This window comes from Scyliorhinus torazame, chromosome 16, assembly GCF_047496885.1.
Source record: "Scyliorhinus torazame isolate Kashiwa2021f chromosome 16, sScyTor2.1, whole genome shotgun sequence".
NCBI classification, from domain to species: domain Eukaryota; kingdom Metazoa; phylum Chordata; class Chondrichthyes; order Carcharhiniformes; family Scyliorhinidae; genus Scyliorhinus; species Scyliorhinus torazame.
Window position 1 is genome coordinate 127666564 of NC_092722.1, and position 27234 is coordinate 127693797.

Here is a 27234-nt window from a genome sequence, read left to right on the forward strand (position 1 = left end):
TTCTACCAGGCGCTGCTGGTGCTGGGCCGAAACTGTGGCTGCCCGCCAGTTTTGGGGAACGAGCACACGGAACTTTTGATTAGGGATGCTTTCGTGGCAGGTATGACCTCCCCCGATATCCACCGAAGGCTCCTAGAAATGGACACTCTGGGACTTGCAGAGGCACGGGCCCTGGCGGGGTCCATGGACGTTGCATATAAAAACGCGCTGTCCTTTGCTCCCGATCGCGCGGCGGCCCCCTGGGCTGCGTGGCACCCCGTAGCGGCAGCCCCTCAGACCTTTCCCCTGACCCCGCAAGCCTGCACGGTGAGACGGCCCGCTAATGCTGCCGGACACCGCTGTTTCTTCTGTGGGCAGGCGAATCATCCCGGCCCGCGCTGCCCGGCCCGCACCGCCACCTGCAAGGGGTGCGGCAAGAAGGGCCACTATGTGGAGGTCTGCCAGGCCCGCGCCGTGGCCGCGGTCTCCAGCGACTATCGGAAACCCTGCTTTCAGGCCCTGACCGCCCAGCGCTCACCGCCACCCCTCTATCCTAAGGCCACGTGCGACCCGCGGGCGCGGCCATTTTGCCCCCCGGACACCACGCTGGACGGGTGGTGTCCGCAATTTTGTCCCTCGTTGCCGCCATCTTCTTCATCCCCGGACACCATGTGCGACCCATGGGTGACACCATCTTGGATGGGGCCCCAGGCCCCCAGTACAGCCGGCTACATGCTGCCCGACCAGAATGCTCCATTACTGCAGCTGGCCTCGGTGACTCTGGACCAGAGTCGGCCCCGGACGCTTGCGAAAGCTACAACGACGATCTCCATCAACGGCCACAAGACGTCGTGCCTGATCGACTCTGGGAGCACGGAAAGCTTTGTTCACCCTGACATGGTAAGCCGCTGTTCTCTTGTCACCCATCCCGTAATTCAAAGGAACTCCCTGGCCTCCGGTCACACGCGGTGGACATAAAGGGGTTCTGCCTAGCGAGCCTCACTGTCCAAGGCAAGGAATTCCACAATTTCCGTCTGTACGGCCTACCGCACCTCTGCGCAGCCACCCTCCTTGGGCTGGATTTCCAGTGTCATCTGCAAAGCCTGACTTTTAAATTTGGAGGCCCTAGACCCCCCCTTACTGTCTGCGGCCTCGCGACCCTTAAGGTCGACCCACCTTCCCTGTTTGCGAACCTCACCCCGGATTGCAAACCGTCGCCACCAGGAGCAGACGGTACAGTGCCCAGGACCGGACCTTTATCAGGTCGGAGGTCCAGAGGCTGCTGAGGGAAGGGGTCATCGAAGCGAGCAACAGTCCCTGGAGAGCTCAAGTAGTGGTGGTAAAGACCGGGGAGAAACATAGGATGGTCATTGACTACAGTCAGACCATCAACAGGTTTACGCAGCTGGATGCGTACCCTCTCCCCCGTATAGCCGAGCTGGTAAACAGGATCGCGCAATACAAGGTTTTCTCCACGGTGGATCTCAAGTCTGCCTACCACCAGCTACCCCTCCGTAATGGTGACCGTCAGTACACTGCCTTCGAACCAGACGGTGTCACGAACGGGGTCTCGGTCTTCCAATGAGAGATGGACCAAATGGTTGACCGGTACGGCTTACGCGCAACGTTCCCGTATCTGGATAACGTCACCATCTGCAGCCTTGACCAGCAGGACCACGACACCAACCTCCGCAAATTTCTCCAGACCGCGAAAATCCTTAATCTGACATACAATAAGGATAAATGCGTGTTTAGCACTGACCGTCTAGCCATCCTAGGCTACGTAGTGCGAAGTGGAGTCATAGGCCCCGACCTTGAGCGCATGCGCCCCCTCATGGAGTTCCCCCTCCCTCACTGCCCCAAGGCCCTAAAGCGCTGCCTCGGGTTCTTCAGCTATTATGCACAGTGGGTCCCCAATTACGCAGACAAGGCTCCACCCCGATCCAGTCCACAACCTTCCCCCTGTCGACGGAGGCCCGCCAGGCCTTCAGCCACATCAAAGCAGACATTGCAAAAGCCACGATGCGCGCCATCGACGAGTCTCTCTCCTTCCAGGTCGAGAGCGATGCGTCCGACTTGGCTCTGGCGGCCACCCTCAACCAAGCGGGCAGGCCTGTGGCTTTCTTTTACCGTACCCTCCATGCTTCCGAAATTCGCCACTCCTCGGTCGAAAAGGAGGCCCAGGCCATAGTAGAAGCTGTGCGACACTGGAGGCATTACCTGGCCGGCAGGAGATTCACTCTCCTCACGGACCAACGGTCGGTGACCTTCATGTTCGATAATGCACAGCGGGGCAAGATTAAGAACGACAAGATCTTGCGGTGGAGGATAGAACTCTCCACCTACAATTACGAGATCTTGTACCTTCCAGGGAAGCTGAACGAGCCTCCTGATGCCCTGTACCGCGGCACTTGTGCCACCGCACAAGTGGACCGCCTCCGATCCCTCCACGAGGACCTCTGCCATCCGGGGGGTCACTCGTTTCTTTCATTTTATCAAGACCCGCAACCTGCCCTACTCCATTGAGGAGGTCAGGACCGTCACCAGGGACTGCCAAATCTGCGCGGAGTGCAAACCGCACTTCTACCGACCAGAGAGGGCGCACCTGATAAAGGCTTCCCGTCCCTTTGAACGCCTCAGCATGGATTTCAAAGGCCCCCTCCCCTCCACCGACCGCAACACGTACTTCCTTAATGTGATTGACGAGTACTCCCGGTTCCCATTCGCCATCCCCTGCCCAGACATGACCACAACCACCGTCATCAAGGCCCTCCAGGGTATCTTTACACTGTTCGGTTTCCCCGCATACATTCACAGTGATAGGGGGTCCTCCTTTATGAGTGACGAACTGCGTCAATTCCTGCTCAGCAAGGGCATCACCTCGAGCAGAACGATAAGTTACAACCCCCGGGGAAACGGGCAGGTAGAGAGGGAGAACGGAACGGTCTGGAGACCGTCCTACTGGCCCTACGGTCCAAGAATCTCCCAGTCTCTCGCTGGCAGGAAGTCCTCCCGGTGGCCCTCCACTCCATCCGGTCACTGCTCTGTACAACCACGAATCAGACACCTCATGAACGTCTCCTTGTTTTCCCCAGGAAGTCCTCCTCCGGGACCTCGCTCCCAACCTGGCTAGCGACACCCGGACCCATCCTGCTTCGGAGACATGTGAGGGCGCACAAGTCGGACCCGTTGGTCGAGAGGGTCCACCTGCTGCATGCCAACCCCCAGAACGCCTACGTAGCGTTCCCTGACGGCTGCCACGACACGGTCTCCCTTCGGGACCTGGCGCCCGCCGGAGCCCCAGGCACACCCGCACCATTGCCCCCACCCCCACCCTCCCCACAGCACCTAACTGGAGGGTCGGTACTCCCGCCGCCCCTGCCTAGGCCCGAACACACACCGACACCCCCTACAGGCGCCTTCTCCCCCTGTCCACATTTCGCCCCAACAGCGCCGTCTAGGGGTGACGAAGCTGCCTGGGAGGACGACATCACGTTCCCGGAGTCTCAACTGCTGGGACCCCAATCAGAATCACCACCGAAGCCCAGATGCTCCAGAAGGACGACCAGGCCACCCGATCGACTGATTGCTGCACAATGAACACTTTGTTATTACCCTCGACATCACAGTACCTCCATACCTGGTCATACCATGCGAAAGGCGACTATTAGCGCTGGCCATCACCCCGCCGGGCTCTTTTTAACAGGGGGTGAATGTGGTAATCCCAGGTATTGCGGTATCTGAGAGGTGGATGACCATTGGTTAGACCCAGGAGTCTACCATTTGCTGATGTACATAGCTCCGCCCTGAGAGGCGGAGTATAAGAACCAATGCCGTCCCAGCAGCCTTCACTTTCTGTATCGAAGCTGCCGGAGAAGAGTTCCAGCAGATTAAAGCCTATTAGTTATGCCTCACCTTGTCTTGAGAGTAATTGATTGCGCATCACCCATGTCGATGATCTGGCATGCCTTGCAGAGATTGCCACGGCAGGGTTGTGTGGTGTCGTGGTCACTGTTCTGAAGGCTGGGTAGTTTGCTGCAAACAATGGTTTGTTGGAGGTTGCGTAGTTTCTCCGCACCGGGGAAGTAATGGACGACGAAGGGTACTCTGTCAGTTATATCCCGTGTTTGTCTTCTGAGGAGGTCGGTGCGGTTTCTGCCGAGCAGAAACTTATAGCCAAGTTCCGCACACATGAGTACGGCCTCAACCGGGACTTTGGATTCATGTCGCATTACATTCATCCCCGCCATCTGGCCTGGGCTTGTGAAATCCTACCAACTGTCCTTGAGACAACTCACACCTCTTTAACCTGGGGTTATCCCATCTTTGGAACTGTAAAGACTTAATTACCTGCAAATGCTCGCATTGAAAGCATTGTCTTGCATCTTTGACTTTGTCTAGATATATATGTTTCTGGAACCTACCTCTTCATTCACCTGAGGAAGGAGCAGTGCTCTGAAAGCTAGTGATTTGAAACATACCTGTTGGACTTTAACCTGCTGATGTAAGACTTCATACTGTGCTCACCCCAGTCCAACGTTTGCATCTCCACATCATGGTAAAATGAAGCACATCTTTATGTATAGCGAATTCAACATAACTTATGGAAAACCTTTTAGGAGCAAGTGAGGCATAGTGGAACCTATACATTTGAAATGGCTTTTTGGAATGCATCTGATTTAGAATGGACACGGGAGTTAGGAATTGGATCCCTTTTAGATTTCCTGCCAGTCTCTTTTCATGCTCTATCTTTGCTTCTCGTATTTATTATTTCAATTCCTCTCTGAGTGTTCAAGTTCAGCTTGATGCTTCGTTGCATCACCCAATGTCTTGTCATAAGCACACTTTTTTTTGCTGTATCCTAATTTCTATCTGTTTTGTCATCCAGGGAGCTCTGGATTTGTTTGCCCTCCCTTCCCCGCTTCAGTATCCCTTGACTGTGCCCAAACTATCTCTTCTTTAGAGGCATCTCATTGTTCAGTATAGGTCTTGCCTGCCAACCTTTGATTCCAGTTTATCTGGATCCAGTCCATTTTTACCCCAGTTAATCATTATTACCTTGGATTGTTCCTTGTCCTTAGCCAACCTAAACGTTATGGTACATTGATCCCTATTAAATATCCGCTAAATGTTTCCTTACTGATACGTAGGATGAATTTTCCCATATTTTTTCAATGCCAAGCTCTGACAGGAAACTGGCATGTATCTCTCCAATAGCACAGCCAAATATTTAGTCCAGATTTTGAGCCTCTGAAACGAAGATTCAGTGGGCATGGTTTATTCTGTCAGTGGTGAGGCCTGATACAGCTGGTGTGACCAGCTCAACAGAGATCTGTTAAAAAGGGCACCTGATCAAAGCAGAAAGAAACCCCCCACAGCCCACCCCCATGAGCATCGGTGGCTCCTCCCACCCCACACTCCCACCATCACCATCATTGGGGTTCTCGCTCCCCCTCACCACAAGCATCTGCATCGGGGTCCTCCCCCCCACCCACCCCCATCAACAAACAAAATGCCGTCCTAATGGGGCTCCCCAAAAGGTCCGCCTCCTGGCACTGCCCCAGCACAGATTGGCACTGTCAGGTTGTCCGTGCCAGGTTGACATGCCAACCTGTGTCAGGGCATTGCTGGGGGCAGTGCCCTGCCATGTACCTCTCCCTTCGAGGCTATATTTTCCTTTGCACCCCTAAGGGGATCCCATCAGCTGATCAACGTTTTTCAGAACCTATTGGAAACGTTGCCGACGTGACATCAGGTTGGTGAAATGTCAATATTCAGTGAGGGGTAATCATGTGGCGGGGGGTCTTTGTAAGTATATTAGAATGTATTAAAGTGTATTTAAATTAGGTTCCTGCCCTCTCTGGGCATTGGACGGAATTCGCCATCACTCCACACCCGTTTTCTGGTGCGGCGCACCCCCGCCAGCAGTGGGATCCTCCATCCTGGCCGCCGGCCAATGGGGTTTCCCGTTGTGGGCACCCCCACGCGGTCAGGAAATCTGCTGGCGTGAGTGCGCTGCCGGTGAGGTGGAGGGTCTCGCCGACGGAGAATCCCGATCTTGAACTTAGTTACATCACCCGTGAGGGGTGTGGAAAAATCGGAAAACACAATCTCACCGGTGAGAATTTTGTTTTCCGATTCTCAAGGGATTTTAAGCCCATGTCGCCGTTCTTGCTGGTGGCTAACGCGGATTACAAATCACCCCCGTGATCTTCTTGCCCATTTCATTCCAAAGAACCCCAGCCATTCTCTCTCTCTTGTGCGCTTCTTCTCCTCTGCTGCTGCTGTCTACAATCAGGCCTGGGATTTTATCTCACTCTCTCTCGCTTACTCTCTGCTGATGTTCCTGTCTCCAATTAGACCTGCATCCCTATCAAGCACATGTTCTCTCTCTCTCTAGTTCATCCTCCAGTGCTCTTGTAGTTCCCTCCAATCAGGTCTCCCTTCCTTATTCTGTTAAAGAACCACAGAAGGAGATGTTTACAATGAAATCTATTTTAAGAAGTGCTAATTGTTTATTATGAGCCTTTTCTGCAGTGTTAGCAGTGCTGCTATCGTACTTTTTTTCCCAAAAAATATACTTTATTCATAAAATCTATCATAAACATTACAGAACATTTCAAATTGTCTTGACTGTACATTTCCATCAGAGTTACACATTCCCTTGACTTTCTTCCATTCAATTATGATAACATTACACACATATCGCTCTTTACATTACAATTCCTTCTTAAACATTTACATTGTCATGTTTCTTTTATACATTTCAAGAAGCGTTTTACAGAGAAGTTCTGGGCAATATAGGTTTTTTAAAGGGCATAACTCTTTTGGCTTAGCATTGTTCAAAAATTCTTGATTAAATCAGTGCCTCTTAAAAGTTAACCAAAACGCACATCTGTCTTTATTTAAAGGTGGCTTTGGTCCATTGCCGGTTGCTTGACTGATGCTGGGGCATACTTGACGGCCAAATACCACTAGACGTTTGCTTTAGACAGACTTGTGGGAGATTTGATGAATAAAAGAGCTCACTAAACAATGTAAGTGAACCAAACAGCATTGGGTTTAATTACACTGGTGAGCAATTGAAACATTTGGACTTGTTCAATTTAAAGCAGCCTTACTTGAAAATTCATAATTTAAATAGTATGGAGACAAAACTGATGGAGGTAGGCAGATGGGATGTTTGAAAGAACCATTGAAAATACACCTGGAAATATTTGATGGGCATAGTATCAGGTATGGCAGATAAGGATGCCATTTCGCCCATCATGCCTGTGTCAGTTCTTTTTTTTTTAAAAATTAGAGTACCAAATTCTTTTTTTTTCCAATGAAGGGGCAATTTAGTGTGGCCAATCCAGCTAGCCTGCACATCTTGGGTTGTGGGGGTGAAACCCACACAGACACGGGGAGAATGTGCAAACTCCACACGGACAGTGACCCAGAGCCGGGATCGGACCTCGGTGCCGTGAGGCAGCGGTGCTAACCACTGCGCCACCGTGCCACCCCAAGCCTGTGTCAGTTCTTTGGTAGAGCTGTGCAATTAGTCTCACCAACCTTCTCTTTCCCCGTGGCCTTATAAGTGATTTCTCTGCAAGTATTTACCCAATTCTCTTCTGGAAATTACTGTTAAATCTGCTTCCAGTACACATTCAGGCAATGTGCTGCAGCTCAGTGCATATAAAATGCATCCTCATGTCACCGCTGGTTCTATTGCCAATTGCTTATAATACATTCTACTCTTTGAGGCACCATGGTTGGAATTACCTACCCCTTCATTTGGGGCCAGTGTGCAAATGAATTTTATGTCAGAAGTTTGGATTACAGCTTAATTTGTGCTCGTCTTGTATTGTCCAGCGAGGTAGGGAACCAATTCTGTGCAGTCATAAAACCTGCTATTTGTTGACAGGTATTACTTTAGACAATGTGCAGTAATCATCCTTCAAACATGCATGCTCTGCAGAAAACTGATGGGTTAGGCAGGTTGGTTCGATGTGGATTTCACTCGATGAAGGGAAGTTAGAAACAGACGTCTAACACAGGAGAAGATCCAACACTGTTTTATTCAACTAGATGAACTGCTGTACATATTCAGCTGTGGGTCGACACTATATTGATCTGACTAGTGACCTTAATGTAGCCTGACCAGGCTTATTAGCTACCGCATGGCGTTTGTGCTTGCTAGCTCATGGACTCTGACTGTCTCAGTAGCTGGGGTCCCGAGAGAGCGGGAAACCTAGTCCCCTCTGGCTTTATAGTGGTAGTGTCCTGTCTGGTGATTGGCTGTGCTGTGTTGTATGCTTATTGGGCATCCTGTGTGTCAATCACTGCCTGTCTGCATCTCATTACGTACATGAGTGGATATTATAACAAAGACCACATGTAACATAGTTTAAAAGATGTCTTGTCTGGAAATAATGTAACATTTACAATACAAGCTTGAAACTTCCTGTCAGCACTGTCGAGCTTTGTGTATCAAATTCCTCATCATGAAGTCAGTAACAGACTGCAAATAAATAGGTTAATACAACGATTAAAACAGCACACAGCAATTTAACAAACTCACTAAGCAAACATGAAATAATATCACAGAATCATTTCCAGTCTTTATATTTTTCCTTCTTATTCAGTACTCGTTTATGTTATTGGATATTAATGGATTAAATATTGGTCTTCAACACTTGGGAAGTAACTTAGTGATCCTGATCAACCAATGTTTTAGAACCAATCTGTTTTTCATTCTGTTGGTGTTAAATGAAATAAAAAGTGGCTGGATTCTACAGAGGAACAAGTAATCCACTTCAACAAATTACGGCTCAGGTAACAATGACCAAAATCCATAAAGGCAGTATATTTTTATTTTGCACGCTTTTACCTAGCCTTGCTAGCCTAATTCAAATATTTGACAAAATAAATGTACAATATCAGACAAAATATTGTAAATAAGGAACAGTGAGGTGGAGATGAGGAAGGCCTACACTGACATTGGAAGGGAGTGAAGCCAATCTGAAGTCCAGTCAGATTTTTTTTGAGTGTGATAATCGAGTCGGAGAGCTGGAGAGGGAAGCGGTTTCATCGCCACAATGCCTTATGTGTCAAGCTGTCGGAAATCAGGCCAACAATCCGTTTACCTCTGCAGCAGCCAAAGTTAGGAATCCATCATATGGTTGGTTTTCAGACATGTTTCACAGCTTTGGTATGTTGGCTTTAAGTCACTTTTCTGATAGTGACTCACCTGTGGGACTGATTTTTTAAACAAGCAAAATAAATTCTTACGGCACAGCTTAACAATAACAAATAGAGGAGGTTGGTTATAGTTTTGACATCAAAAGCATTTATTTTTCATTGAAATGGAGTAGCTAACTGAAGACCAACTGGCTAAAGAAGGTAATGATTTTCCCAGTTAGTGTGGTTATGTTCCAGGCTTCATTTCGATCATCTGAAAGTGTTGCGTTAACCATAATTTTTCCACAATCCTAAAGCTTTTGTCCTCCAACTTTTGTAATTCCTTCTTGAGATCCGACTGTGTTAAAATTATTAATAGCTACACTTATACAAAGCATAACACTATATTTTACAACTCTTATAGTGGATTGGCTCAACAGGCATCAATAGTGATCTAGTACATTCCAAACATTTGGTTCGGCCTTAGGTTTGACATGTCTGTCTGTGATTCTTTTGCAGATATGCGGGGGAAGGGATGGAAAATTGCTTGGGGATTTATTCCAACAGCTCACAGTCTTAATTTGCGCCCCTTCCTCATATTCCACAGCACAGACGTGGCAACGGAGAATACACCCACCTACATGTGGGTGGGGGCAGTCGGAAGCAAATGCGAATATGTCCTCTTGGTGTAGTTTTTCTTATTTTCCTCTTTGCAATGCTGGATTTCGGGGGTGCTCGTTGGTCCTCGGTGTTATGTGTTGCTATGGCGACAGAGATTAATCATAAATTAATTATCGCGGACAGGGATGTGTAGCTCCTCACACAGCAACAAATTAGACAGGCAGAAGAGAATATCTATCTTTTGATTTGGAAATATCATTCCTTTTCACAGGTGGCCCAGAAACTGCCTTCACCACATTCCATCCACCTCTAATTTCATGGAACTCCCCAGCAGAGGCCTCCATTTCCGTGATTCCTCCTTTCCCCACATCCCTTACTTCTCCGTCCACATCAGGACATGACTCTTTGGTTCGTAGATCTTCTTCGAACCTCCCAACCAATACCAATCTTCCCTGTCCCCGTCTGCCTTTTTTTACCGCCTGTACATGTTTGCTCCCAACAACCGATGCTCACAAGATCCTTCTGCCCAAAGCAGTGAAACTCAAAAATAAATAAAAAACACGATCAGTTTTTCTCCCCACAAACTCTCTGTCCCTTTAGGAATATTAGTGTTCAAGATTCTCCAAATGCTAGGTGAAGCATCTCTTCCTATCTACTTAGATATTATGGGCATGATTTACCAGTCGCGTTCGGCCTGAATTGGGAAGCGATGCGACCGGTAGATTCAGGGAGAGGCCTCCCCTGGGATTCCTGATGGCCAATACGCCTTATGAGATCCAACCAGATCTCGCAAGGCGTTGTGATCTGGATCCCACCCACAATGGACGGGACCCAGTCTCGCATGGTTAATGGAGTTTATATGTCCACTTAGCCGTGCTGACACTGGATCGAACGGCCACCCATCATCTATCAGCCTCACTGAGGTGACTTCGGCTGAGCGCCGATTAGTAAATGGGGACCAGGCATATCAGCCCTTGGGGGTCTCCCAGGTCATTAGAGCCCCCCGGGTGGTCGCCCGCTGGGCAGGCTGGCACCCTGGCACTGCCTGGTGCCACCTGAGCACTTTGGCACTGACAAGCTGGCAGGGCTAACCAGGGTGCCAGGCTGACAGTGCCAAGATACCAAGCTGGCATTTTGCCCACATCGAGGATCGGGCCCTGCCGGTATGTGGTGGGGTGCGGGGGCGGGGGCTCAAGACCCCCCAATAGGTGAGTTGGGGCATGGAGGCGTGGGGTCGCATCTGGGGGGGGTCGGGAGATCGGGGCACCGTTTAAAAATGGCACCCCAATCTCTTCCTGCAATAAAGAGCTCTGCTTGTCGGAGCTTCTCAGAGCAGGATATGCGGCTAAGTGTGACTTAGCTGGGGGCCGATTAAAAAAGAGTGCTGTTCGATAACGGGGTCATTCCCGACGCTTAGTTAAGTTGCACCCAAACAAATTACTTTCATGTAATTATGTAAATAACTTGACTTGACTCCTGCCCCAGATGTCAATGGAGTTTGGTTTTCACTCAGTCAGTGCGAGTGTACGTGGGAACCCAGCAAGGGCCTGTTTTAAAGGTTTTTTTAAACTACGATTGGAGAATTGAACAATAATTGTTCAATAACAACATGCAAAAAATCTTTGGTCACAGTGTTTCTTAAAAGAAAAATCAAATAGCACCTATTTAGCAGGAGGGTTCTCAAAATTCAACTTCGATTAGTTTGTGAGTGGAAAGGTTCTCTTCCTAATACTTGTCCACTACGGAGATGCTATTGCTTTTCACTGTTTTAAAATACACCCAATTGGATAGGAATTCAGTTAAAGCAGGAATTCAGATAAAGTGTTTCATATTGGCTGCAAACTTATTTTTTAAACTGAAGATGCCAAATGGTTAATTCGTGAGCAGGAGCCAAGCGTCATCAGCTTATCTACAACGGCATTGTGCTTAGCATATGACAGCAAATAACAGATACTTTTCCCCATCAAATCCACTGAAAATCAGGAAAAATTTTATTCCTTGTAACAATGCAAAGCAGTGTCCATGATATACAGCAGTAACATTTTGCTTATGAGTCAATATAAATTCTGTGAAAGGCAGAGGGAGAAATGAACAGTTAATAATATTTCAGCAGAGAACCCAAGAGATTTAAAAAAAACTACTTGCTTCCTGTAATCCTCAAAGTCACCTCACTGCTTATAACAAAATGCAGCTTTAGAACGTGGAAATCCATGTCACATTAGGGAGAAAAAACATTTCTGTTATAGCTGCAGATTCACAACCCCCAGATTGCTGTTTAGGAAGCTGCTAATATTTGAAGGACACACTCTTTCAATGCAAGGCTATACCAGAAATTACTGCTTAGTCAATCAGATTATGAGGTTCCAAAGAGCTATCTCTTAATATAGAACCGACTGTGAAACTAAACATTCACCTAGGTTGGTTTCTGCATTTGAGTGCTCCAACGTTCTTCCATCTTTTAAGCAACTGATTTCAATATTTATCAAAGACAGTAACTGCATTGAATGTTTTAGCATTGTGGCTTTTCTGTGTGCATAGGGGTAGGTCTTGCCCTTCGATGTGTCAGCAAAATGAGAAATTGCGAAGCCCTGGCACTTTTCTACATGTAGAATAAACTTAAGGATAGGCTGCTTCTTATTTCCTCTCTGACTACCATCCCCCACCGTCAAAGGTGCTCGTACTGATCAGTTGTAGAGCAGGTTTAGTTGAGTCCATGGAACACTGATCTTATCAGCAAGGATTTGAGGTTGGTGGCTATTAAAACTGTACTGGAGATGGAATAATAATGGTAAAATATGGTAAACAATAATTATGCAAATTTTACACAATTTTAACAACCACCAACAGTCCAATGAAGCGATTTCCTTCAATACTTTAGGTATTAATGAGCCTCTGAGCTAGCCCAGCTGGTGTGTTTAAGCTGAAATAACGACTTTGCCCACGATTAGTACAAAGTGCCATCTTGGTGAAGGAACTGATGCATTCATTAGGAACAGGTGCCTGAAGGATTGACATTAACATTGCCTTTAACTTTCATCAAGGAGATAGCATGAGATTATGGAGGATAGCACTTCAAATGCCCCCTGCTAACAGTGATCAGGGACAAAATTCTCCATTATCGGCGGAAAGTCCGCTGATCGGCGCAAAAAACGGCGCAAATCCGACTTGCGTCACGTCGGAAAAATGGGTCGATAGTCTCTGGCCCGAAATGGGCTAGCAGCGACGTAACGGGATCCGCGCTTGCGCAGTGGTTCACGCCGTGCAGCGTCATACGCGCTGCACGGCGTGACGGCTCATAAGGCTGCGTTGCTCCCCCCCACCCGACCGGAACACCCGACCGCAACACCCGACTGGATGGCTGGCCGTCGCTCAGCCCCGAGGTTCGAGTCACGCGATGTGGAGGCGCTCCTGGACGCGGTGGAGCAGAGGAGGGACGCCCTGTATCCCGGGCACGGCCGCAGAGTTGCCCCACGCCACAGCCGGCGTCTGTGGAGGGAAGTGGCAGAGGTCGTCACCGCTGTGGCCCTGACACCACAGACAGGCACCCAGTGCCACAAGAAGGTGAACGACCTTGTCAGAGCAGGCAGGGTGAGCCTCCCCCATATCCCCCCATCCCCATATCCCCCCCTCCCCCATATCCCCCCTCCCCCATATCCCCCCTCCCCCATATCCCCCCTCCCCCATATCTCCCCTCCCCCATATCCCCCCTCCCCCATATCCCCCCCATATCCCCCCTCCCCATATCCACCATATCCCCCCTCCCCATATCCCCCCTCCCCCATATCCCCCTCCCACATATCCCCCCCTTCCCCATATCCCCCCTCCCCATATCCCTCCTCCCCATATCCCCCCTCCCCTAAATCCCCCCTCCCCCATATCCCCCCTCCCCCATATCCCCCATATGCCCCCCTCCCCCATATCCCCCCTCCCCCATATCCCCCTCCCCCATATCCCCCCTCCCCCATATCCCCCCTCCCCCATAACCCCCCCTCCCCCATATCCCCCTCTCCCCCATATCCCCCCTCCCCATATCCCCCCCTCCCCCATATCCCCCCTCCCCCATATCCCCCATATCCCCAAGTGAATCCAGCCCTAACCTTAACCTCTGCAATGCACGGGCAACCGATGGCGTGCATTCATATACCTGCCTATGTTGCCTTTTACCCCTGCCCCCCCCCCCCACAGGAGAAGCGCGCACACAACAATGGGGAGCATGTGAGGACTGGAGGAGGGCCCGCTGATGAGATGCCACTGACCGTACACGAGGAAAGGGCCCTGGAACTGGCTGGCGGACCTGAGGACCGGGAGGTTGCTGATGCAGAGGTCGGGGGCGTACTAGCGAGTGAGCCACCGACAGCCCGTCCCCATATCCCCCCTCCCCTATATCCCCCTCCCCTGTATCACCTGATCACTGCCTGATGTCTAACCATGCATGCTTCATTGTGTATCGCAGGACCAAACGTCCAGGCACCCATCCCCGCAGATGCAGACCGCCCGCAGGATGCCCCTCGGAGACCACGGGAGACGGAGAGACCCAGACCCTCCAGCATGCGACGCCCGCAGGATGCCCCTCGCACACCACGGGAGACGGAGAGACCTGGAGCAACAGGGAGACGACACCCCCGTCAAGTGCGGGAGCGACCACCCAGCGACGCGGGGGGCAGCCACTGGCCCCCGTCACATCCGAGCCAGGACACCACTACCCAGGACACCACTACCCAGGACACCACTACCCAGGACACCCCTACCCGGGACAGCACTACACAAGAAGACGAAATACCGGACAGTGACTCAGAGTGGATGGGTGGAAACGAACCCCCACCCCAAAGTGCCATGGACTCAGAGTGGGACGAAGAGCACGACACAACGCCACTGCTGTCACCAACACCCTCCACCATCGCAGAAACACTCACCACGGTTGGGCACTTTAGTGATGAGGCGTCTGGTCCACTCACTGGTGCGCACAACACAGCCGTCCCGGTACAGCAGGTGGAGGTAGGAGCAGCAGAGGGACCGGGCGGTCGGAGGGCAGCCCAGCCCAAGCGAACATCTGCCGCCCAGATGGATCCCGGGTTCCTGCAGTTACCACACTCACACATAGATCCGATGCAACCACCGACCCGGAGACGAGCGAAGAGGGTGACGGGCGGCTTGCGACGGCTGCGGTCGCAGGTGGAGGAGCCCACCCGAGTCCAGGAGCTGGGAGTGGTTCCGGTCATGCGTGCCACCCAGGCCGACACCGCACGGGTGGCGTCCGCGGTAGAGGCAATGGGTGCGACGGTGTCAGACATGGGGAACGGTTTGCGAGGCCTTGGGCCTTCCGTGCAGGCGGCGTCTGTGGCCCAGGAAATGGCTGCCCTCTCACTGGAGGCCATGAGCCAGTGCCAGCGCCAGATGGCAGAGGCGCTCAACGCCATAGCCCAGTCTCAGCAGGCAATGGCCCAGTCTCTGCAGGCCATCGCTGAGGGCATCGACGCCAGTGGCCATGTGCGAGCCGGCGTCGCACTATCACAGACAGGGTTTGCCAACCCCCTGGACTCCATGGCTGCAAACCTGCAGACCCCTGTCGATACCAGCACGGGCCTCCAGGACTGGCAGCGCCAGATGTCGGGGGGGCGTCGGATGGCCAGTCCGTTCGCATCCCCCACCCATGTAGAGGCCTGGGGGCCATCGGGCACCCCGAGGGAGGAGGAGGTGGTGTGGTCCGTCCCGGCTCCCTCTGTAGGGGAGGTCCCGGTACACCGCGACACCTCGGACTCCCCCCCTTCCGTCCCAGGTGCATCGGGTGGGCAACGGGCAGGACAGGCTGGCAGCTCGCCATCCCAGTCACCCGGGCCGCAGCCTGGCCCATCGAGGCCAGGACGCCCCAGGAAACGGCCGCCAAAGGGATCCACTGTCAGAGGGCAGGAATCACAGGAGTCCACCTCCAGTTCTGCTGTACCGTCTGGGGAACCACGTAGACGTAGTCAAAGGGCCCGTAAGGCCAAACAATTAGACACTGAGTAAGTTGGCACGGGTGCAGGGCACAGATGAGTTTTAGGGGCTCGGGCACGTGCATGAACTCCTTTGGTTATTAAAGTCAATGTTACACCTACCGAAGCTGCCTTTGTGCTCTGTCCAAAGTGTGCGGGGGTGTCATGTACGTTGAGCGCAAGTGTGTGTGTGAGGGGTGGTCTTACCTCAGCCCCAGGTGAGTCTGCCCCCTTCCCCCTGGGCCGCCATCAACATCCCCCGGGCAGAGGACGGGACCGTGCGCTGCAGTGTCACAGCCGCATGCAGGGATGGTCTGGGTGGATGGTGGTACTGTGGCCATGGGTCAGACATAGTCCAACGATGTAGAGCCAGGAGCTCATCGCAGGGCGGGTTGTCATCATCCTCCATGGCCTGCGATAGAAACGCGTCCACCCGCAACTGTGTGAGCCCGGCCCGTTGTGCCGCAGGTGGATCGGCAATGGGGGGGGGGGGGTGTGCATGCGGGTGGGGTGGGTGGGGTTGGGGAGGGGGGTGAGGGTGCTGGGTGGTGGATGGGTGGGGGGCGTGGGTGGTCGGCTGTTGCCATGGTGTGCGGTCTGTGGCCATACTACCCGATTCCCACGCCCATCTAGTCAGTGAAGCGGGCGTCTATCAGTCTGTCCCGTGCCCGCTGGGCCAGCCGGTAACGGTGGACAGCCACCCGCCTGTGTCTACCCCGTCTGCCCTGACCATTGCCCCCATCCCCCTCATCTGGGGAGGACTGGGCCTCTTCCTGCTGCTCCTCCACTCCGCCCTCCTCTGCCTGCGGCACATCGCCCCTCTGCTGGGCTATGTTGTGCAGGACGCAGCACACCACAATGATGCGGCCGACCCTATCTGACCGATACTGGAGGGCGCCCCCAGAGAGGTCCAGGCACCTGAAACGCATCTTCAGCACGCCAAAGCACCTCTCGATCACTCCCCTTGTCGCTACATGGGCATCATTGTCGCGGTTCTCCGCCTCATTGCGTGGCCTCCGTATAGGCGTCATCAGCCACGATCGCAATGGGTAGCCCCTGTCGCCCACCAACCAGCCCCTCAGCCGGGGATGGCGTCCCTCGTACATGCCGGGGATGGCGTCCCTCGTACATGCCGGGGATGGATGACAGCGACAACACGAATGAGTCGTGTACACTGCCTGGGTGACGGGCGCAGACGTGCAGGATCATCATGCGGTGGTCGCAGACCACCTGTACGTTCATCGAATAGGTCCCCTTCCTATTAGTGAACACGGCCCTGTTATCTGCAGGTGGCCGCACGGCGACGTGCATCCCATCGATCGCGCCCTGGACCATGGGGAACCCGGCCACGGCAGAGAAGCCCACGGCCCAGGCATCTTGGCTGGCCCGGTCCACGGGGAAGCGGATGTAGCGGTGCGCCAAGACATATAGGGCATCTGTCACTGCCCGGATGCACCGGTGCACCGATGTCTGCGATATGCCGGACAGGTCCCCACTCGGTGCCTGGATTGACCCCGTTGCATAAAAGTTCAGGGCCACCGTAACCTTGACGGACACGGGGAGAGGGTGTCCTCCGCCAGTGCCACGCGGTGACAGGTGTGCCAGCAGGTGGCAGATGTGTGCCACGGTTTCCCGGCTCATCCGGAGTCTCCTCCTGCATTCCCGGTCCGTGAGGTCCTGGTATGACTGCCGGGTGCCTCCGTTGCCGTGGGGCCGCGACGTCCTCCTCCCCCTCCTCGTCCTGTCGGTCAGGTGACCCTCCAGCCTGGGCGGCTGCTGCCTGCCCCTCTGCGGCAGCCTGCGCCGCCTCTCTGGCACGCTCCTCCTCCTCCTCCTCCTCATCCAGGGCAACATAGACATGAGCGGCTGCCACCACGGCGGCCAATATCGCTGGATGGTCTGAAAACATGACGGCCTGGTGGGGGGGGAGGGGAACGACGACATGTCATCATTGCCCATGTCCCCTCCTCCCCCCAGCCAGGTGGCATGGACCGCATGGGTCCAACTGTTGGAGGCTGGCCAGGTGGACCAACACACTTGCCCTCCCATCCCCCTCCTCGGCACGGACCCCCACCCAACCTCCACCCCGGCACGGACCCCCCCCTAAACCTCCACCCCAGCACGGACCCCCCCCCAACCTCCATCCCGGCGCGGACCCACCCCCCCAACCTCCATCCCAGCACGGACCCCCCCCAACCTCCACCCCGGCACGGACCCCCCCCCCACCAAACCTCCACCCCAGCACGGACCCCCCCCCCCCAACCTCCACCCCGTCACGGACCGCCCCCCAGCCCCCAACCTCTACCTCGGCACGGCATGGACCCCCCCCAACCTCCACCCCGGCACGGACCCCCCCCCAACCTCCACCCCGGCACGAATCCCCCCCCCAACCTCCACCCCAGCACGGACCCCCCCCCCAACCTCCACCCCGGCACGGACCCCCCCAACCTCCACCCCAGCACGGACCTCCCCCCAACCTCCACCCCGGCACGGACCCCCCCCAACCTCCACCCCGGCACGGACCCCCCCCAACCTCCACCCCGGCACGGACCCCCCCCCTCCAACCTCCACCCCAGCACGGACCCCCCCAACCTCCACCCCGGCACGGACCCCCAAAACCTCCACCTCGGCACGGCACGGACCCCCCCCAACCTCCACCCCGGCACGGCACGGACCCCCCCCCAACCTCCACCCCGGCACGGACCCCCCCCCCAACCTCCACCCCGGCACGGACCCCCCTCAACCTCCACCCCAGCACGGACCCCCCCCAACCTCCACCCGGGCACGGAACCCCCCCAACCTCCACCCCAGCACGGACCCCCCCCAACCTCCACCCCGGCACGGACACCCCCCCAAACCTCCACCCCAGCACGGACCCCCCCCAACCTCCACCCCGGCACGGATCCCCCCAACCTCCACCCTGGCACGGCACGGACCCCCCCCAACCACCACCCCGGCACAGATCCCCCCCAACCTCCACCCCGGCACGGCACGGACCCCCCCAACCTCCACCCCTGCACGACACGGACCCCCCCCAACCTCCACCCCGGCACGGACCCCCCCCCCAACCTCCATCCCGGCACGGACCCACCCCCCCAACCTCCATCCCAGCACGGACCCCCCCCCAACCTCCACCCCGGCACGGACCCCCCCCCCACCAAACCTCCACCCCAGCACGGACCCCCCCCCCCCCAACCTCCACCCCGTCACGGACCGCCCCCCAGCCCCCAACCTCTACCTCGGCACGGCATGGACCCCCCCCAACCTCCACCCCGGCACGGACCCCCCCCCCAACCTCAACCCCGGCACGGATCCCCCCCCCAACCTCCACCCCAGCACGGACCCCCCCCCCAACCTCCACCCCGGCACGGACCCCCCCCAACCTCCACCCCAGCACGGACCTCCCCCCAACCTCCACCCCGGCACGGACCCCCCCCAACCTCCACCCCGGCACGGACCCCCCCCAACCTCCACCCCGGCACGGACCCCCCCCAACCTCCACCCCGGCACGGACCCCCCAAACCTCCACCTCGGCACGGCACGGACCCCCCCAACCTCCACCCCGGCACGGCACGGACCCCCCCCCCAACCTCCACCCCGGCACGGACCCCCCCCCAACCTCCACCCCGGCACGGACCCCCCCTCAACCTCCACCCCAGCACGGACCCCCCCCAACCTCCACCCGGGCACGGAACCCCCCCAACCTCCACCCCAGCACGGACCCCCCCCAACCTCCACCCCGGCACGGACACCCCCCCAAACCTCCACCCCAGCACGGACCCCCCCCCAACCTCCACCCCGGCACGGATCCCCCCAACCTCCACCCTGGCACGGCACGGACCCCCCCCCAACCACCACCCCGGCACAGACCCCCCCCAACCTCCACCACGGCACGGACCCCCCCCAACCTCCACCCCGGCACGGCACGGACCCCCCCCAACCTCCACCCCTGCACGACACGGACCCCCCCCAACCTCCACCCCGGCACGGACCGCCCACAACCTCCACCCCAGAACTGACCCCCCCCCCAACCTCCACCCCGGCACGGGCCCCCCCTAACCTCCACCCCAGCACGGACCCCCCCCAACCTCCACCCCAGCACGGACCCCCCCCCAACCTCCACCCCGGCACGGACCCCCCGCAACCCCCAACCTCCACCCCGGCACGGCACGGACCCCCCCCCAACCTCCACCCCGGCACGGCCCCCCCCCCAACCTCCACCCCAGCACGGACCCTCCCCAACCTCCACCCCAGCACGGACCCCCCCCCAACCTCCACCCGGGCACGGAAACCCCCCAACCTCCACCCCAGCACGGACCCCCCCCAACCTCCACCCCGGCACGGACACCCCCCCAAACCTCCACCCCAGCACGGACCCCCCCCCAACCTCCACCCCGGCACGGACCCCCCCCAACCTCCACCCCAGCACGGACCCCCCCCCAACCTCCACCCCGGCACAGACCCCCCCCAACCTCCACCACGGCAAGGCACGGACCCCCCCCCAACCTCCACCCCTGCACGACACGGACCCCCTCCCAACCTCCACCCCGGCACGGACCCCCCCTCCAACCTCCACCCCGGCACGGACCCCCTACAACCTCCACCCCAGCACGGACCCCCCCCCAACCTCCACCCCGGCACGGGCCCCCCCCAACCTCCACCACAGCACGGACCCCCCCCAACCTCCACCCCAGCACGGACCCCCCCCCCAACCTCCACCCCGGCACGGACCCCCCGCAACCCCCTACCTCCACCCCGGCACGGCACGGACCCCCCCCCAACCTCCACCCCGGCACGGGCCCCCCCCAACCTCCACCCCAGCACGGACCCCCCCCAACCTCCACCCCGGCACGGACCCCCCGCAACCCCCAACCTCCACCCCGGCACGGCACGGACCCCCCCGCAACCTCCACCCCGGCACGGCCCCCCCCCCAACCTCCACCCCAGCACGAACCCCCCCCCAACCTCCACCCCGGCACGGCACGGAGCCCCCCCCAACCTCCACCCCGGCACGGACCCTCCCATCCACCTCCCCGGCACGGACCCCCTCCCGGCACTCCCCCGGAGCCCAGCCTACTCTAACCACCCCCCCCCCCCCCCCCCCGCTGCACACACACACACACAACCCGAGACACACCTCTCCTCACGCATTCAGACTGCGGTGCGGCCACGCCATTGCCTGCCCAGAGCCAACCCCCCAGGCCGTCACTCACCTCCACGCTGGTCGGCGTGAGCCTGGAGCACCGGGTCACGCCGATGAAAAGGAGGTTTGATTGACGTCGACGTGAACGGTCATCACGTCGACGGGACTTCGGCCCATCCGGAAGGGAGAATATCGGCAGGCCGAAAATCGGCTGCCTTGCGCAGACCCGTGACATTCTCCGCGGCAGCGGCGACATTAACGCCCCGCCGACTTTTCTCCCTTCGGAGACTTTGGCAACCGGCGGGGGCGGGATTCACGGCGGCCAACGGCCATTCTCCGACCCGCTGGGGGGTCGGAGAATGACGCCCCAGCTGTTTGCGAGTAAACAAGTAATTGCTGAAGATTTCGAGTGCTATTTAAAGATAGATCATAGAGGCTACAGCACAGAAAAAGTCCTTCGGTCCACTCTGCCTGCGCCGGTCAAAAACAGCTACCTCATTTTCCAGTACTTGGCCCATAGCCTTGTATGCCTTGGCATTGCAAGTGCACATCTAAATCTACTTAAATGTTATGTGGGTTTCTGCCTCCACCACCCTTTCAGGCTGTGAGTTCTGGGTGAAAAGATTTTTCTCATATCCCCTCTAAACCACCTTCCCCTTACCTTAAAACTATGCCTCCTAGTTATTAATTCTTCAATCAAGAGGAAAAGTTTCTTCCTGTCTCCTCTATCTATGCTCCTCATCGTTTTTTACATCTCACATGACCCTTCTGAGCCAAGGAAAACAACCCCACTTTGTCCATTCTCTCTTCATAACTGATGCTCTCCAGCCCCGGCCCTACACTCATCCCTGGAGCATCTCGACGACAAGTACTCCCACATCAGACTCCTATTCATTCACTACAGCTTCGCCTTCAACACCATAATCCCAGCCAAGCTCATATCCAAACTCCAAAACCTAGGACTTGGCTCCTCCCTCTGCAACTGGATCTTCAACGTCCTGACCCATAGACCATAATCAGTAAGGATAAACAATAACACCTCCTCCCCGCAAGGCTGCGTATTTAGCCCCCTACTATACTCATTATACACACACGACTGTATGACAAAATTTACCTCCAACTCCATCTATAGGTTTGTTGGTGACATGACCGTAGTGGGTTGGATCTCAAACAGCAATGAGTCAGAGTACAGGAGGGAGATAGACAATCTAGTGGAGTGTTGTAACAACACAATCTCTCCCTCAATGCCAGCAAAACTAAGGAGCTGGACATTGACTACAGGAAGCAAGGTGTCGTACACGCCCCTGTCTGCATCAATGGTGCCGAGGTGGGGATGGTTGACAGCTTCAAATTCCTAGGTGTGCACATCACCAACAATCTATCCTGGTCCACCCATGTCAATGCTACGACTAAGAAAGCACAACAGCGCCTATACTTCCTCCGGAAACGAAGGAAATTCGGCATGTCCAAATTGATTCTTATCAATTTTTACAGATGCACCATAGAAAGCATCCTTTCTGGCTGCATCACAGCCTGGTATGGCAACTGCTCAGCCCAAGAGCATAAGAAACTACAGAGAGTTGTAAACACAGCCCAGTCCAACCCGCGAACCCGCCTCCCATCCATTGACTCTGTCTGCACCTCCTGCTGCCTTGGCAAAGTGGGCAGCATAATCAAAGATCCCTCCCACCCAGGTTATTCTCTCTTCCAACCTCTTCCATTGAGCAGAATATACAAAAGTCTGAGAACAGACACAGCAGATTCAAAAACAGCTTCTTCCCCATTGTTCCTAGACTTCTGAATGACCCTCTTGTGGGCTGGACTTACTCTCTACAATTTTCTCTCCTTTTGTAGTACTACACTCCCTATCCTTCACCTGATGTCTGTGTCTATGTATTTACATTGTATATTTAGCATATGTCCTGTGTTTTTCATGTATGGAACGATCTGCATGGATTGTATGCAGAACAATAATTTTCACTGTACCTTGGTACAGGTGACAATAAATCTAAATCTAAACATCATGGTAAATCTTGTCTGCACCCTTTCCTGTGGTATCACATCCCTCCTATAATGTGGATTCCAAAACTGCACACAGTATTCTAACTGTGACAGATCCAACATTTTATACAGGCATATTACTTTTTACCGCTGGAAGTTTGAAGAGAGTTTTGACACACAGCAGGTGACTTTCTGGAACCCATTACCAAGATTTCAATACTCATGCAGCATTCATTGCAGACATTTCTGAAGACTTCACCTAAAAGGTGCTGTGCTATTCTACTTTATTGGACACATTATCAGTCACTGGTCAAGGGAAGCTCTTCAGTTGGTCTCCCTTCAGTTGGCAGGAGATGGAGCAGCATCCTATGCTGTCGGAGCGAGGGATAGCAGGGTCAGGTGGACTCCTCCACCCTTCCCATGCCACTAGCAAGTACATTCCTCCTCCATCAAGAACTTCAGGGCCTCGTCCGAGAATCTATGGGCCCCCATCCCTCAGTCCCTGAGCCATGCTGAAACATGGTTATGTTCAACCAGAGAACTCAATACCTTCATGTGAAATGGCTGCATGGAGCCTACATGTATAATGTACCACAAAAATTGCATCTAGTCAGCAATTGAGTTTTCAAACCTGCAGGCATTTGTTTCCAAGCAAATTCAAATCATGGTATTCACCAATTATTAGCAGGATAGCATGCTGAAACCTGGCTTTCAAACAGGCATGTCATGTTGCAGCTGTATTGAGTATAAAAATTGGCAAGTCATGTTGCAGCTGTATAGAACCTTAGTTAGGCCACACTTGGAGTATAGTGTTCAATTCTGGTCACCACACTACCAGAAGGATGTGGAGGCTTTAGAGAGGGTGCAGAAGAGATTAACCAGGATGTTGCCTGGTATGGAGGGCATTAGCTATGAGGAGAGGTTGAATAAACTCGGTTTGTTCTCATTGGAACGACAGAGGTTGAGGGGCGGCCTGATAGAGGTCTACAAAATTATGCGGGGCATAGACAGGGTGGATAGTCAGAGACTTTTTCCCAGGGTAGAGGGGTCAATTACTAGGGGGCATAGATTTAAGGTGCGAGGGGCAAGGTTTAGAGGAGATGTACGAGGCAAGTTTTTTTTACACAGAGGGTAGTGAGTGCCTGGAACTTGCTGCCAGAGGAGGTGGTGGATGCAAGGACGATAGTGACGTTTAAGGGGTAGCTTGACAAATACAAGAATAGGATGGGAATAGAGGGATACGGACCCCGGAAGTGGAGAAGATTTTAGTTCAGACGGGCAGCATTGTCGGCGCAGGCTTGGAGGGCCGAAGGGCCTGTTCCTGTGCTGTACTTTTCTTTGTTCTTTGTTCACATTAGCGCAGTACCTACCCACCTTTTTGTGAAAATACACCAAAAAGATTATGTAGCTTGCCTCTGCTGATATGGAGAATGGTTTCAAATAATGATGGGGAAGGGATCTGAGCAGCTTGCTTCCACCTCTGCTTCACACACAATGAAAGGAACAGTATGAAAAGGATGGATAACCTTGTAGTTGCACATGGCCATGCGAGAAAATGTTACGTTATTTGGTTTTTGGTTTTCTTTCTTTCTTTCGAACATCGCACAAAATGTTTTACTTTCCTGTGTTGGACAATCTTGTTGGAGAGCAATTCCCCTTACAGCTGTTAGTTGATGAGTGGGAAGAAGTGAATTGACAGGAAGCAATGGAGGTGTATACACCACAGCGAAGAGAAGCACTTAGGAGTACTGCACATAAAGCACATGAAAGTTCAGAACTCACAGGGTCTAAGAAAACGTAAACTAATAAAAGTGCACACTACAAATAATAAAATGCTGAATTAAATGAATTCACTTATACAATGTCTTATGACTGGCCATTAATTTGTTGTGAAACCAGCCATCTAAATCTTAAAGACAAACCGATCATTTTCATTTAGACTTTCCATTCGTTGTGTACACCATTCTTATTTTACACTGAACTCGAGAAACAACTGCTCATATAAAGAGGTAGACAGTGAGGAGTTGTCTCCCCATGTTACATGCAGACACCCATGCACATAATTGTGGTATTCTTGCTCAGACCTTGGGCTGTAGATTTGGCCTAGAATGGACTCGTCCACCTAACTATGGAGATACATCAGATTGAGATTGAAGGGCACAGTACAGTGATCTTGTAGTCACGGTGCCTTCCCCCTGAGAGCAGGTCAGGAATGTGGGGGAATCACTCTATCTGTTCAACATTATAATAGCTCTCCAAAAATGTCCGAATGAAATGACCATCCTTATCTGGGATGGACTTCTCCAAGATAAAGAAGGTGAAGCAGTCAGATAAATATGGCCACTCCCCTGCTGTTGATTGGGCTGCAGATTGCTACTGTTTGGCTTGCATCCCATGTGAGTTTGTTTGTTCAGGAGAAAGGGGTGGCTTTCTGAACAATTGTGAGACAATCTTGTTTTGAGCTGTGGGGGATATCTCCATTCTTTTTTAGGGCTTTTGCTGGTCATCATACTGTCCCCAATACCTGGACGGTGTGCTTTATTTGGAATCTGGCACTGTGTTGCTGACCATGTAAAACTGCAATTACCTGTTCCTTTATACTATGTTTAAAAGCAAGCCCTATTTCCTCCTCACCACACACTCCAGGGCAGTAAGTCAATGGTTGAAAGCAGAATTTGCTTTTGCTTTTGCCTAATCTTGTGCAGTGAGTTAATTACAAATGGAATAGTTTTTATGGCTGACTATCCAACGTTTCTTAGTTTTGTTGGATTTAGACTTAGATTTATTGTCATGTGTACCGAGGTACAGTGAAAAGTATTGTTCTGCATACAGTCCAGGTAGATCATTCCGTACATGAAAAACATAGGATATACGTAAATACACAATGTGAATACATATACATAGATATCGGGTGAAGCATACACAGTAGAGAAAATGTGTGGAGAGATCAGTTCAGTCCATTGGAGGGCTATTCAGGAGTCTGGTAATATAATAATAATCTTTATCATTGTCACAGGTAGGCTTACATTAATATTGCAATGAAGTTACTGTGAAAATCCCCTCGTCGCCACAGTCGGGTGCACAGAGGTTGAAATCAGAATGTCCAATTCACCTAACAGCACGTCTTTTGGGACTTGTGGGAGGAAACCCATGCAGACACGGAGAGAACGTGCAGAATCTGCACAGACATGATCCAAGCGGGAATTGAACCCGGGACCCTGGCGCTGTGAAGAAACAGTGCTAACCACTGTGCTTCCGTGAGCGGGGAAGCTGCTGTTTTTGAATCTGTTAGTGCGTGTTCTCAGACTTTTGCATCTCCTGCCCGATGGAAGAGAGAATAACCCGGATGGGTTGGAGTCTTTGATTATGCTGCCCGCTTTCCCAAGGCAGCGGGAGGTGTAGATAAAGTCAGTGGATGGAATGCGATTCGCTTGGTGGACTGGGCTGTGTTCACAACTCTCTGTAGTTCAGTGTGGTTCTCCGCAATTTGCAGCACAGTATAGGTAAAAGGGTTATGAAGGTAATTGTGACGTTCAATCTAAAGATACCAGACCATAAGTTGATATTGGAATACTGTAGGTTTTGGGTAAAAGAGCAGGGGGAACAAGCTGCAAAACATTCTTAAGCCTTTCTTGGAACTGAGTTCTGATATTTGTCTTAGTGGAAAAAAATGGCATTTATTGCAGCAGTCCCTGAAAATATCCCCGTTTTAAAGAAAATAATTCTGTTGCTTTTACAGGTCACTGCTGTCTCCGTCCTTGAACAACATGTGCTGCAACTGAATACTGCAACCACCTGTGACCTGCTGATATTATAAGGATGCTTTCATGGAACTCCAGCTGTCGTTAAGAAATACGGATGATGTCACATTGAAAAGCAACCAGCTACAAATTCTTCCAAGCTGTCAGAACAGCGATTTATCATTTACTGCGCGTTCAGAAAATAAACCCTGGCACAGGTTTAAGCTCATTTTGTCAACACACTGAGACCATATTTCAATAAACTAAAATCTAATTTGGGTGCAGAAGTATTATTATTTTATGACATATTGAGTTTCAGTACCAGAGGTTGACAGGATTCCAGCTATTTCAAATCATAGTGAATTTTTAAGAAGTCTTTTTCAGCCACACAATATGTTAATACGTTTTTCTTCACAACCAGCTGCTTCCTGAAACCACTCTCCCCTCCACTCTTCAGTTATAATTCCAGCAGCTTTTAGATTTCTTCATTGTAAAGATATAGACCATCCGTCCAGTTGCCTCTGCTGATTTCTCCACTTGCCTTTTGCACACCACACCAAACCTACACCAAGCAACCCCTCCTTCCATTAACTTTGAATATGTACCTTCTCCACTT

The 27234-nt window shown here is 53.4% G+C and overlaps 1 long non-coding RNA gene across 1 annotated transcript; it reads left to right on the forward strand.

The window, feature by feature from the left end:
- The first annotated feature begins 6059 nt into the window (after positions 1-6059).
- LOC140392418 (uncharacterized) lies at positions 6060-26849 on the forward strand. The gene is made up of 3 exons (XR_011935340.1): positions 6060-6097; positions 6891-7016; positions 26618-26849. It is a non-coding gene; the product is annotated as an uncharacterized lncRNA (long non-coding RNA).
- Positions 26850-27234: the final 385 nt, after the last annotated feature.